The sequence below is a fragment of the Primulina tabacum genome, chromosome 8 (genome assembly GCF_025594145.1).
Source record: "Primulina tabacum isolate GXHZ01 chromosome 8, ASM2559414v2, whole genome shotgun sequence".
Lineage (NCBI taxonomy): Eukaryota > Viridiplantae > Streptophyta > Magnoliopsida > Lamiales > Gesneriaceae > Primulina > Primulina tabacum.
This window is the reverse complement of record NC_134557.1, coordinates 40,411,549-40,424,542: the sequence shown is the minus strand read 5'-3', so window position 1 is coordinate 40,424,542 and position 12,994 is coordinate 40,411,549. Positions and strand designations below refer to the sequence as shown.

General features: G+C 34.2%; 1 long non-coding RNA gene and 1 pseudogene across 1 annotated transcript; both read right to left on the bottom strand.

Moving 5' to 3' along the window:
• Positions 1-123: 123 nt before the first annotated feature.
• On the bottom strand, positions 124-2,970 carry LOC142554161 (uncharacterized; annotated as a pseudogene).
• A 1,329-nt stretch (positions 2,971-4,299) lies between these two features.
• Positions 4,300-12,683, bottom strand: LOC142552557 (uncharacterized). Its single transcript, XR_012821840.1, has 3 exons — positions 12,645-12,683; positions 12,329-12,510; positions 4,300-4,992 (listed from the first exon to the last, which is right to left on the bottom strand). It is a non-coding gene; the product is annotated as an uncharacterized LOC142552557 (long non-coding RNA).
• Positions 12,684-12,994: the final 311 nt, after the last annotated feature.

The window sequence follows — 12,994 nt, the reverse complement described above, 5'->3', positions numbered from 1 at the left end:
GGTTAACATTCGTATTCTCTCGACATAGCCAATTGAGCCTTCTCGAATGAACCCCTCTTTTAGAATATTATGTGACACCGTTGGTTAAAAAAAAAAAAAGCATGGTACTCGAAGTAATCGAAGTAAACACTAGGTTCGTGTATTTCATTCACCTTTAATATGTTAAATTGTTTTTAAAAAATGCAAGTAACCTCAAACACTTGTATCTTACAGACCAGACGAAGAATCAAATAAATTGCATAAACTAATCAATAAACAAAAAAAAAAAAAGCAGAAACATTAGATATTCTCAACTAGAACATGTCTAGTTGATAAACAGTAGTTCCAACCTCTCTTCATTTCACTGGGATTTCTATTGTTAGTTGTTTTTCATTAATAAATTAATTTGTTAAATTCACAAATCACACCTTCTATGGTTATCAATGCTCCGAGTGATCCCGAGACTATTTTATCAGTGACGATCAGATGTTATCTGTAACAACCTGACAACATCCAAGTAAAAATGGGACTCCATCATCCAACAAGGCTCAGCTGTAAAAGTTGTGAACTTTTTGAGAACTCAAACCGCATCAAATACCACCAGATGATTCACTAACAGATTGATTTTTCTTTGATCTCTTACGATTTCTGCTCCTGTTTCTTACACGGTTATCCACCGTTTTGCTTTCCTGCAATCAAAATTGAAGTCTCAGCAACAGATACTACAAACGAAACACCACAAATTATAACCGCTCAGTACACTCCCAAAAAAAAAAGGCTCAGTTACATGAGGATATCAAAAGATGGATAGAGACTACAACCAGTAGTTTTAAGCTAAATTGCTATTTTACTCTCAAATTTAATTATATTTATTTGATTTAATCCATTTAAATCATTCAGGTATGGAGCCTCAGAAAAGTTCAACTTCGATCAAAACCACTAACTATTTGTTTTAGGGCACTGAAACCTGTTTTTCAGGTTTCAAAATCTATTCTTTACGCATAAAAAATAAAATTCTTGTGATTTCAAGGTTCACCGGAATTAAACTTAAAATAATCTGAGTTCATGTCAGTATCTATACACCAATTATATATTAATTTATCATTAATCATGCCAGAACACACTTTCCATAAAGGTATATGATAAGCATGGATGGATTAAAATTATTTGAAATACTACAAAAATCCACACCTTTCCTGCCGCAGAATTTTCATTCATCTTTGTCTTTTTCTTCTTGCATGACAGTGGGTTTGGACCCTGCAATCAATACAAGCATATCCTTGGTACCATTAAAAAAAATCCTGATTGAACAAGACTGTGTTGCGTAATTCTGCTATAAGTTGTGTTTCAAGATGGTGGACAGAAGCAATAATAACTTTCATACAATGAATGTCACATCTTCAGCAACCAAATGTCTGCAAAATTATGAAATAAGAGAAAATCTTGTGGCTTCCCATGTGAGAGCAAACTATTTGGACATTGGGCTACAATTACATCGAAAGAAGGGATTTCTCCACCATATATTTAAATACTGAAAACAATTGAGTAAGTAAAAGCTACGTGGAGGGATCCCACAGGAATGGCGAAAGGAAAAAAGATGACAGGAAATTGATGTTAACCTTTGCTCTCTTTCGCTTGAACTGAGCTTTATCATTCAGCACTATCCTACTTGGTTTATCATTTTTCTTGTGATCCTGATGATTTTCACTATCGCCATTCAAATCCAAAGTGTTGCACGCTTCTTCACAGTCTGTTCTGTTTTTCTTTCCTAACATCTTGTATTCCAACTCAGTCATATGTGAGCGCCCTTCTTCAGCAGTCTTGGCAAACTCATGCTGAACTGCTGATGGACGCTCGAGAAACAGAGCATTTCGAAGAGCATATACGATTGGCACTCCTGGTATCTGCAAATGGCAGCCTTAAAAAGTTGAATGACTAACAAAAATGTGGTTTTTGCTACTCAACATACAACAGCATGAAAATTTGATTTTGCACATAAAAAAAGCAGGAACCTCTTGGAACTTCTTCCTCAGCTCAGCATCCTGTGTTGCAACAAAAAAGTGCTAGGAGTTGTTTTCACCTAATAACTTCCGTCATGCAAGCTGCATCGGTTTTTCTCTTCTCATGGTCACATCTAGAAATCCGTTTATTGAAAGTTAAACTCACATTTGAATATCCATAGGCCAACCTAACTAACAACATGAGCGAGAGTATTGCAATGAAAAATCACAGCATGATCAAAGCAATTTCTTCAATCTTGTTTACATTGATCCTCAAATTTCGAAACTCTATCACCTATAGAGACATTCGGCGCAGACTAAAGCATATAGCAGCATAGTACCACCACCAAAATAAAAACTTTATATCCCAACCACAAACCATTTTCAGAGTCTAGAGTGAAACAAACATCAAATACAATGATGAAGCGAACATGCCCAATAATACCTAAAAATCAAAATGACTAACCTTGCAGTTATCAGGTTTCGGGCAGCATTAACAGAATCAGAAAACGATTCACCAAGGCTTCTCAACTCTGCAATAACACATCTGTCGCCAAATATTTCCAAACCCAATTAACAATCAATTAACTATGATTTACCCAAAAAGTCCAGAATAAATCGAAAATCATCAAACCTGATGGTGAAGATTTTGACAGTAGCGCCAAGAATATTGGCCAATGCAATATCAGCGGAGAGTGATTCCATTCGCCAGAAGATGGTGCACAAAGGTCCCATCACAGAGGATTTTGAACGGCTCTCAGAATCCATAGCAAGCCGTGTAGAATCTTACAGCTCTTCGATGCCGCTTTTGCTTTTTTACCCTCATTTATCTAATTCAAAAAAAAAACATTTCAATTCTAAGGTAAGAAACCAAATCTTGAAAACAAAGCTCTAAATTCATCTACATCAATAACAGCAATTTCAGAAGAATGTGAAATAATTTGAAAACCGAATTGACAGCAGCGAGATGAGGACGGGTGAATTGTGCAGCTGAGCTAGGGTTTATGATTTTTTTTTAAACAAGGGTTTATGAAAAAAATTTAGTATGATATATTAAATTTTAAGTTGAGTGATTTATTTATTCAATAAATAATAAATTGAATTTTAAATCAATGTATTATTGTTTGGACCTTCTATCCGAGTGAACTGTTCCACACTCTCCTGATATTGTTTGGACCTTTAATGAACTGTTCCACACCCTCCTCATATTGTTTGGACCTTCTACCCGAGTGAATCCAGGATTTATCCATTTCAATATAGCAAAATCTCAAAAAATGTAATGATAAATTTTTGTGTTATTTACCGCTAGATGAAGGTTTTCTTCAAACTTTCTTCAATGTGGATTTTATCAAAACCTGAAAATATTACAGTAAATAAGAAAAAGTTGATACAATAAAACTATGAAAAGATATAGAATCCAACACTTGGGAGATCATAGAAATCAGAAACGATAAAGTAAATGATAAAACAATACGAGTTTTTATCTCTGAGTATCTAATTAATCAAATATCTTGCTACAATTCCCATGTTGGCTCTACACGCAAATGTATACTAATGTTCGAGTCTGAAGGGTATCTCACAGTGTATATATACAGTACTCCAGTTATTCTAAAAATTGAAGTCGGGAGAAGATATCTAACTAATTAACCACCCCGTCGTCACTTGTGAAGCCAATAAGAAATCGTATCATTGTCCACCCCCTTCGACGCTGAGTGTCACTCAAGCGCCTTTCACACTACTTACCAGCATTTAAGATCGTTCGCATTGACCCGAATGTATTCCTTTCCAATATAATATTATGTCATAAGCTAGCTAAGTTGGGAACTTGGGAGAGCTTGGTCAGTCAATAATTAATTGCAAAGTACATGCTTGCCTCATCCATTCCAATTTACTTTATTGAAGCACACTCTGTTCAGTCCTAAAAATAAGTTTAGATTTTGAAAAAATACTGGCAAAGAACAAGAAGAAAATTCTCTGCACCAATTAAATGTAGATATTATTCAAGACCTACACCAATCGAGATATTTTAAAATTTTATTTTTAAAAACAATAACATCGTCAGTTAGATCCAGTGGTTGGAAATATTCAATCTCGAAAACAATGTCGTATAATCAACCATCTTAATAATATTTTAGATATATATTTTGTGTAATTGTTTTTAGCTCGTTAACTATATTTGGGTCCAATGACAAGTTGACCGCAAATTTTTTTAAGAAAAAAACTATTTTATCCCTAAACAACACTTAGCTTTATTAGTGATTAGTGACTCCACACTTAGCAAGATATTTTATCCCTAAACAACACTTGGCAAGAAATTATTTAGTTTACCGATAACGAATAATGTTTACCACTGCGAATATTACGGGGATCGACCTGTTTTAGAAGTTGGGTAAGACAACTCTTTGGAATCAGAGACAAAACAAATCAATCCAAAAACCACAATTTTATTTATCTAGCCAACAGTTTCTCATCTCAAAAAATTATTCTCTTGCATTCACAACTAGGAGCAGCACAACGCATCTCATATACAAAAACCAGTTACCGCCAAAAAACAGAAAATGAGAGTAGAATAACCCTTTAAAGAACATATTCATGTCTGAATTCTTTAAAAGCCACTGTTAGGAACCTAAGTACACTGGGCCTGAATTAGTTTAGAATGTGGTATTATAATGGACTCATTGAAGTCAGCCTAGTTTACTTCGTAACAGACAAATCATCTTTCTAGATAAAATAATTATTTTAAGAATTCAGAGTGCCCAATTTCTGTTATCGAACAAAATTTACCAAAATCGACAAGTGTTTACGACATTGGTTCTTCAAATCTATATGTTAAGCATGGTAAGTGAGACATGAAAATATGAATATTTTCAATTGACATGAACATGTTTGGATAAAAAATACAAACATAAATTTCTACAGAAATGGCAGGATTGCAGACACTCCCATCTTCCTTTTTCAACAAAACCCTCACTCTCCCTCTTTGCATAAAATCTCGTGGATAGACCTTGTCCGCCTAAATTAATTAAAATATAAAATCAACTAGAAAATAAAGACACACATGATAAGGCCAAATCTTGTAAAGATTTTAGGGATTTGATTTAATAATATTTGTCCTTATCTAATATTTTTATCCTTAATTATGTGCTTAATTGAATTAATAATTGTAGATTTGAATAAAAGAGGAAAATGATTAAATTTGAAATAAAAGATGAATTTACAAGACTTCAAAGAAAAAATATCAAAAGAAGGGAAATAAAATATTTTTATTCCTTGATAATATTGAAATCTTGAAAAATCTATGTAAATATTGATAAAGATCTTATCTACACTTCCTTTTATTTGAGATGGGCCTTAAAAAAGATTTGGAGGAAGAGGCCCATTGATAAGGATAAAAGAAGCGTACAGGGAGCAGCCGTAAGAACAGAACGTACAGGAAGAAAGAAGCGCAGAAGACCGCGGAAGAAAGGAACAGAAGCTACTGTGAAGTAGTATCACCGCGGAAGAAGAACATAAGAGAGGAAGAGTGAAGGCGGAAGCAGGAGGAATTCCGCACACACGCTACAAATCATTGAGAATTCTTTTCCTTCTTTCTTAACTATGTTTTCTCCATTGAATATAAACACTGATTTTCACTTTTATTTCAAGTTTATGGAGTAGATTTTTATAGACTAAGGCCACGATAGGGCCGAGACAGATTATTTTTGATGTTTTGAGTTTCATTCAATTAGATTATTTGTTTTATTCATTGATTGATGTCGTTTATCACATGTTCTTTTAATCTGGCCAATTAAATAAAATATTTGTTGGTTAATCTAAAACCGAAAGGCGATAGATTAATATTTGCTTCACACATCAATCAACACATGGTTAAATTGACTATAAATAGTATTCGATTTCAGTGTACGACTTTAGGTTGAAAAACTGGAATTTCACAGCGATCTAATGCGGTTGAATCTAATTAAATTCAGTTAGGAATAATTGGACGGTTAGATTTAATTAGGTTTATTAATTCGAGGAATCGTTTAATAAATAATTTTGGAAATTACGTCGTGAATAAAATAATTAATTTATTGAATATGAATTTGACACGTAGATTATAAATTGTCTCGGTACCGTTGTGCGCCTTAGTCGTTTTTAAATAATTTGAATTTTCGTCTAGTTTAATAATTTGGATTTTTTTGCTTTAGTTAATTTATTTAAATTGTTTAATTTAGTTTTGATTAATCTATCTCTCCCATCATTTGAACTTTATTTAGCCTAAATTAGGAAAAATAATTCATATTCTAGTAATTAAACATCGATATCTGTGGGTATGATACCTGGACTCATCTCCAAATATTATTACTTGACATAGTCCGCTTGCTAGATTTAATCGTCGGTCAAGTTTTTGGCGCCGTTGCCGGGGATTGAATTGTTTAATATTAGGATTTATTATTTTCTTGAGATTATGTTTTTATTTTATTTTGTCGATTCTACGCATATTAGTACGTTTGAAGTTTGTTTCTTATTTTCAGGAATTATCTACTGTGCATGAGCCGTGCTAGAGAAGACATAGAATTAGAGCCATTTGATCCAGAGATTGAGAATACTTTTCGAAGGAGACGTAGAGCACAAAGGGAGAAATCCTCAGACTTTGACGTGGAAGAACAATTAAAACAAGAGGAGAAAGTTGAAACAACAGGGATGGAACTAACGGACAACGAGGAAGATGATCGCACTGTCTATGATCTTACTAGACAAACTACTGGAGGTTATGGTTCAAGCATTACTCGTCCTACTGTGGAAGCAAATAATTTTGAGTTGAAGCCATCCATCATTCAAATGATACAATATCAAGTGAGATTTGGAGGATCGCAGACTGAGGATCCTAATGCGCATCTGGAAGGATTTCTATCTATCTGTGACACAATCAAATTCAATGGAGTGAGCACGGATGCCATAAGATTGAGACTATTCCCTTTCTCTTTGCATGGTGAAGCAGCAGAATGGCTTAGAGATCTACCAGCTGGCTCTATGACTACATGGAATGGTTTGGTGGAAATGTTCATGAATCAATATTTTCCACCCACCAAGCTAGCACAACTGCGTATGGATATCTCATCTTTTCGCCAGAAGGATGGGGAGACATTACATACAGCTTGGGGAAGATTTAGAAAGATGTTGAGGAGGTGTCCTCAACATGGTTTCTCTTCATCTGAAACATGGTTTCTCTTCATCTGAACAAGTTCAGATTTTCTATAACGGAGTTGATCATTCCGTGCGTTCCATGCTAGATGCGGCAGCCAATGATAGCTTATATAGGAAGACTCCACGAGTTGCACTTGAAATAATTTCAAATATGGCTGAAAATAGTGCGGGTTGGCCAGATATGAAACGAGAAAAGAAGGCCGGAGTTCTTGAAATGGATGTGTTGAATGCACTTACTGCTAAGATTGATAGGTTGGCCCATCAATTCTCTCAGCTGAAATCAAATCAAGCAAATCAGGTCCAAGGAATATTCATCGAGGAACAACACATCTTTGATGAAGAAGCAGTGAATTTTGTGGGGAATCAATGGAGACAGCAATTCAATCCATACAGTTCCACATACAATCCAGGATGAAAGAATCAACCTAATTTGTCTAGGATGAATATAGAGAATTATCTTAATCCAACACATATTCCTCCACTGCCCATTCCTCAACAAGTGAGACAACAAGGATTATCGGTACCTGCAGCACCTCCAGGATTCAAGCAAGAAGATCAAAGACGAATTTATGAGGATTTTATGATGAAACATGTTGTGGGAATGGAGACGAGACTGCAGAATCATGACGCTATCTTACGAATGTTGGATGCTCAATGGGTCAAATAGCCAATCAATTAGCAAATCGACCCCTTGGAACACTACCAAGTGATACTGAGAAAAATCCGAAAGGAGTGAATGCAGTGAGTATAGTGATCAAGGCCGAGGAAGAGGAACCAAAGAGGCAGAATTCTACAGATATGGAGGCAAAGAATGATGGAGGAATGAAACCAAAAATAGAAGATGTTAAGGAACAAAACACTCAGACTACACGGAAGACAGGTAAGAAAGGCAAGGAATTTGATTCTAATGATAATATTGATATTAATACACTTCCTTTTCCTCAAAGAGCAAGGCAACTACAATTGGATCAACAATTTTCGAAATTTCTTGAAGTTTTTAAGAAATTACACATAAATATTCCTTTTATAGAGGCTTTGGCTCAAATGCCTTCTTATGCTAAATTCTTGAAAGATATTTTGACTAAAAAGAGGAAACTTGTTGATTTTGAAACTGTTAAGCTTTCTGAGGAATGTTCAGCTATTCTGCAAAATAAATTACCTCCTAAGCTTAAGGATCCAGGTAGTTTCTCCATTCCTTGCACTATAGGTAATTCTAATTTTAACAAGGCATTGTGTGATCTTGGTGCTAGCATAAATCTTATGCCTTATTCATGCTTTGAGAAATTGGGGATTGGAGAAGTTAAACCAACCACTATTTCCCTTCAACTTGTTGATAGGTCTATTAAATATCCTAGAGGGGTTATAGAGGATGTTTTGGTTAAGGTTGATAAATTTATATTTCCAGTTGACTTTGTTGTGCTAGACATGGAGGAGGATCATGAGATCCCCTTAATTTTAGGTCGTCCTTTCTTAGCTAATGGAAGAGCTCTCATAGATGTGCAAAAATGTGAGTTAGTTTTGAGGTTGAATGATGAGAAGGTAACTTTTAATGTTTTTCGCAGTATGAAATATCCTGGATCTTCTGATTGTTATAGAATAGATGCTATTGAAGATATTGTTGAGTGTAGTGTGCAGGATACTTTTAGTGAAGACCCACTGGAGATGCTTTTGGTGAACCCAAAGTCCACGGAATCAGAAGAGAAGTTGCAGGATGTAGAAGAACACAAGTCGAAAGATTTGAACTCATATATGGTCTTAACATATATTCCACCAGCAGATTATTTATTTTCATCAACGCAAACTCAAGAATATTACATCCTCTACGAGCTTTATCATAGATTAGATTGTTCCTCCCCTAATAATCAGTCTTTGCTGAGTGTTGTTGGAGCGACGAGCGTGCAATGTCAATATCATGCCAAGCTTGATGGCACATATAATCAAGACCCATATGTAATATTGTATGATCTATGGGCGGAAGCTGCTATTTGATGGATGCTTCTCCGTAGTCAAGCTATAGACAATGAATTTAGCGCTTGCTGGGAGGCAACCCAGTGATTTATTTTATTTCGTTTCATTTTATTTTTTTATTTTTTATTTTTTATTTTTTATTTTTTTTACTTTTTCATTCTATTAGGTTAATCCTCGGTGATTTTGGTGTGTGTAGGGAGTATTGGAATGAAGCAAGATGATTCACACTCTGGAAAGTTTAAACTGTTGAAATAAAATCTTACAAGCATGGAGGAATTCTACCAGCCCCATAGAGCACTTTATGGATCTCAAAGCAACACTGTCAGGGAAGTTCTCTCTTACTATTTTATATCCAAATTCTATATACTTTTTAAATGACATGACACTGAGGACAGTGTAAATCTTAAGTGTGGGGGGATTACTGAACAACACTTAGCATGCGCTTCAATGTTTAAGCCTCGAGCAGGAAAATTTTTCTTGGAAATTTTTTCTGGTTATTCTTTGAGAAACTGCACTTGTGATTACATGACGCATTAATTGACTTTCTAGATTTTTGATCACTCGAGAGATTGAATCACACCTAGAATTGATTGAGACGAGCTGTAGTTGTAGCCGAAGGATTTGAGCACAAACTAGTTTTGTATCATGTTTTGAGACATCATCTATGCACTTTGAGTCATACTTATATGAATTAATTGTGAATTAGCAAAAGGTGAGCTCATAAAGAAAATCGAAAAAAAAGAGAAAGAAAAGAAACAATCTAGAACTTGTCTGATTATCTTTCGAGGCGAAAATACGGAGGAGAATGACTTAGGGATGATTTAGGCGATCTTTGGACCGTTTGAGCATTTCGAGCCTACCCAATGCATCATTTATATCCCTAGTACCCCATTTTGAGCCTATGAAAAATCGAATGGAGTGTGTCAAAGACATACAGTTAGCCCCCATTCGTATTCCTTCAAAATCCCACATCAACTACCCAATTTTGGCTCATACACTGTTCCTCTACCTTAATTTTGAGAGTAATAAACTCTTTAGCGCTTTAAAATTTTCAATAACTCTCATGTGCTGATTGATAAGAAAAATTGGAGGAGTTTGAAAAAATCATGAAGAATGAGAAAGAGATTGATGAAAAGATATATATAAAAGAAAAAGGAGGAGGAATGAATGTTGTATGATGTGGTGATTAAAAAACCAAAAAGGGAATGTTGTTGAAGATCGAAAAAAAACTGAAGGAAGAGCAAAAAAATAATATGGGGGAATATGAATGAAAGTACAAGGAAGATGAAAAAGTTAGGTGGATGAATGATGAAATTCCATAAGGGAAGGAAGATAAAGAGATGAAGGAGTGCGCTGCATGATTAAATTGTTTATTTTCTCTCATTTTGAATCTCCCTACCTTTATTGTAGCCGTGAGCCGTGGCCTAACATTATAAGCTTGAAAAGACCTATTGACCGGGTCATATTCCTCCAACATTTAGTGGAGAAAGGTATGAAAGACAAGCTTATGGAGAGTTTTTTTATATAAAAAAAAAATTTCAGAAAATATGAGCACTCATTGAACTAAAACACCTTTGAGGAATATGAGCTTTGACTTCCACACTACACACGTCTCATTATCTTAATCTTTTCTAGTGAATGCTTGAGTTTTAAAGTTACAATGAAGGTGAATTTTATGATCTTCGAAGTGTGATATTTTGATTGAGTGTGAAGGAATTTGGTAGGTTGAAAAGTGTTGATTGTGTCATTTTATGTGGTTAATCATTGAATATTCCTTCATAATATTTTTATTCTTTTGATTTGCTCGAGAACGAACAAAGGCTAAGTGTGGGGGGATTGATAAGGCCAAATCTTGTAAAGATTTTAGGGATTTGATTTAATAATATTTGTCCTTATCTAATATTTTTATCCCTAATTATGTGCTTAATTGAATTAATAATTGTAGATTTGAATAAAAGAGGAAAATGATTAAATTTGAAATAAAAGATGAATTACAAGACTTCAAAGAAAAAAATATCAAAAGAAGGGAAATAAAATATTTTTATTCCTTGATAATATTGAAATCTTGAAAAATCTATGTAAATATTGATAAAGATCTTATCTACACTTCCTTCTATTTGAGATGAGCCTTAAAAAAGATTCGGAGGAAGAGGCCCATTGATAAGGATAAAAGAAGCGTACAGGGAGCAGCCGTAAGAACAGAACGTACAGGAAGAAAGAAGCGCAGAAGACCGCGGAAGAAAGGAACATGAAGCTACTGTGAAGTAGTATCACCGCGGAAGAAGAACATAAGAGAGGAAGAGTGAAGGCAGAAGCAGGAGGAATTCCGCACACACGCTACAAATCATTGAAAGTTTTTTTCTTTTTTCTTAACTATGTTTTCTCCATTGAATATAAACACTGGTTTTAACTTTTATTTCAAGTTTATGGAGTAGATTTTTATAGACTAAGGTCACGATAGGGCCGAGACAGATTATTTTTGATGTTTTGAGTTTAATTCAATTAGATTATTTATTTTATTCATTGATTGATGTCGTTTATCACGTGTTCTGTTAATCTGGTCCAATTAAATAGAATATTTGTTGGTTAATCTAAAACCGGAAGGCGATAGATTAATATTTGCTTCACACATCAATCAACACATGGTTAAATTGACTATAAATAGTATTCGATTTCAGTGTGCGATCTTTAGGTTGAAAAACTGGAATTTCACAGCGATCTAATGCGGTTGAATCTAATTAAATTCAGTTAGGAATAATTGGACGGTTAGATTTAATTAGGTTTATTAATTCGAGGAATCGTTTAATAAATAATTTTGGAAATTACGTCGTGAATAAAATAATTAATTTATTGAATATGAATTTGACACGTAGATTATAAATTGTCTCGGTACCATTGTGCGCCTTAGTCGTTTTTAAATAATTTGAATTTTCGTCTAGTTTAATAATTTGGATTTTTTTGCTTTAGTTAATTTATTTAAATTGTTTAATTTAGTTTTGATTAATCTATCTCTCCCATCATTTGAACTTTATTTAGCCTAAATTAGGAAAAATAATTCATATTCTAGTAATTAAACATCGATCTCTGTGGGTACGATACCTGGACTCATCTCCAAATACTATTACTTGACCTAGTCCGCTTGCTAGATTTATTCCCAACCGAAATCGTCGGTCAACACACCACAATAAAATCACCTCGATTGCACAGGGGAGTTTGAGTTGGGCACATCAATCGTAAATCTCCGAACATGTTGGATTTAAACATGCTTTGCTAGCGTTGATTCTATGCCCCTCGGCTAAGGTTCTCTTATAATTAATGTAAATTGGGTAGAAAACGACCCAGTATTTTATACTCTGTACATTTACATCCATAATCCCTAGATTTAAACATCATAAAACGAGCAGATTCATCGATCCATAACAGAATAACCTATAATTAAATCCCAAAAAAATTATTTCTCTCTAGATTAAAGAATTTAACAACGGATCATTGAAAAAAAAATAGAATTACCAGAAAATTTTCCGTCTTCGGCTTCGCAGCAAGACTGCCTGAATTCGGCTGAGATCTGCTCGACTAAACCGTCGTACAAAGGGATAATGGGTTATTCTTTACAGCCCAAGTTCGGCCCAATTACAAATGTATACGCTCCTCACTATTCTGTTTTCTTTTCCTTCTCATGTTTCTACGTGATTAATTAGAGGGTTTTGGACCTATATATGTATGTATTAGATTTTTAAAGTTGCTAGAACAAATTTAAAAAATGTATTTTTAATTCAGTAAATAAAATTAGCATTTTATCCTTCCTTTCAAATAAAATTAAATCTTTAAAATTAAATGTATTTTGATTATTCCAGATTTTA